The sequence below is a fragment of the Molothrus aeneus genome, unplaced genomic scaffold (assembly GCF_037042795.1).
Source record: "Molothrus aeneus isolate 106 unplaced genomic scaffold, BPBGC_Maene_1.0 scaffold_271, whole genome shotgun sequence".
Classification (NCBI taxonomy): domain Eukaryota; kingdom Metazoa; phylum Chordata; class Aves; order Passeriformes; family Icteridae; genus Molothrus; species Molothrus aeneus.
This window is the reverse complement of record NW_027098935.1, coordinates 74307-76402: the sequence shown is the minus strand read 5'-3', so window position 1 is coordinate 76402 and position 2096 is coordinate 74307.

Genomic DNA, 2096 nt, shown 5'->3' with positions numbered 1-2096 from the left:
GGTTAGCTGGGAGGGGAAATTGGTGAAAATTGAGGGGAAATTGGGGAAAATTGGTGAAAATTGAGGGGAAATTGGGGAAAATTGGGAGTTTAGGGACAGCTGGGAGGGGATAAACCAAAAAAACCCCGTGAAAATTGGGTTAAAAATGGGGATTTTGGGTCAAAAATGGGGAATTTGGGGTTAGCTGGGAGGGGAAATTGGTGAAAATTGAGGGGAAATTGGGGAAAATTGGTGAAAATTGAGGGGAAATTGGGGAAAATTGGGAGTTTAGGGACAGCTGGGAGGGGATAAACCAAAAAAACCCCGTGAAAATTGGGTTAAAAATGAGGATTTTGGGTCAAAAATGGGGATTTTGGGGTCACCTGGGGGGGGAAATTGGTGAAAATTGAGGGGAAATTGGTGAAAATTGGGGGAAAAATTGGTGAATTTTGGGGTAAAATTGGTGAAAATTGGGGAAAATTGGGGATTTAGGGACACCTGGGAGACATTTGGTGAATTTTGGGGTAAAATCTTTGGGATTTTGGGGGTTTTTTGGGGGATTTTTGGGGTTTTTGGTGTCTCTCACTGGGACCAATTCAGTGAATTTTTAAGTGAATTTTTGGGGTCAATTTAATGAATTTTGGGGTAAAATTTTGGGGATTTATTTTGGATTTTTGGGGTTTATGGTGTCCCTCACTGGGATCCATTCAGTGAATTTTTAAGGGAATTTTGCTGATTTTTGGGGTCAATTTAATGAATTTTGGGGTAAAATCTTCACAATTTTTGTGGTAATTATTTGGGGTTTTTGGGGATTTTTTGGGGGTTTTTGGTGTCCCTCACCTGTCCCTCACTGGGACCAATTCAGTGAATTTTGGGGTAAAATCTTCAGGATTTTGGAGATTTTTTTTTAGGATTTTTTTTGGGTTTTTGGTGTCCCTCACCTTGAACAATTCAGTGAATTTTTAAGTGAATTTTGCTGATTTTTGGGGTCAATTTATTGAATTTTGGGTGTAAAATCTTCACAATTTTGGGGTTTTTTGAGGGAATTTTTTGGGGTTTTGGGTGTCCCTCACTGTGACCAATTCAGTGAATTTTTAAGTGAATTTTGCTGATTTTTGGGTAAAATCTTCAGAATTTTGGGGGTTTTTGGGGGGATTTTTTGGGGTTTTTGGTGTCTCTCACCTGCCCCTCACTGGGACCACTTCAGTGAATTTTTAAATGAATTTTTGGGGTCAATTTAGTGAATTTTGGCATAAAATCTTCACAAATTTGGGGTTTTTTGGGGGGATTTTTTGGGGTTTTTGGTGTCCCTCACTGTGAACAATTCAGTGAATTTTTAAGTGAATTTTTCTGATTTTTGGGGTCAATTCAGTGAATTTTGAGGTAAAATCTTCACAATTTTGGGGATTTTTTTAGAATTTTTTGGGGTTTTTGGAGTCTCTCACCTGTTCCTCATTGTGACCAATTCAGTGAATTTTTAAGTGAATTTTTAAGTGAATGTCGCTGATTTTTGGGTAAAATCTTCAGAATTTTGGGGTTTTTTGGGGGGATTTTTTGGGGTTTTTGGTGTCTCTCACCTGTCCCTCACTGGGACCAATTCAGTGAATTTTTAAGTGAATTTTTCTGATTTTTGGGGCCAATTTTGTGAATTTTTGGGCTAAAATCTTCAGCATTTTGGGGATTTTTGTAGGATTTTTTGGGTTTTCTGGTGTCCCTCACTGTGACCATTTTAGCCAATTTTTAAGCGAATTTTTAAAGCGAATTTTTAAGTGAATTTTTCTGATTTTTGGGGTCAATTTATTGAATTTTGGGCTAAAATCTTTGGTATTTTAGGAATTTCTGGGGGTTTTTGGTGTCCCTCACCTGCCCCTCATTGTGACCAATTCAGTGAATTTTTAAGTGAATTTTTCTGATTTTTGGGGCCAATTTTGTGAATTTTTGGGCTAAAATCTTCAGAATTTTGGGGTTTTTTGGGGGGATTTTTTGGGGTTTTTGGTGTCCCTCACCTGCCCCTCACCTTGAACAATTCAGTGAATTTTTAAGCGAATTTTTAAGCGAATTTTTAAGCGAATTTCGCTCATTTTTGGGGGCCAATTTCGTGAATTTTGGGGTAAAAT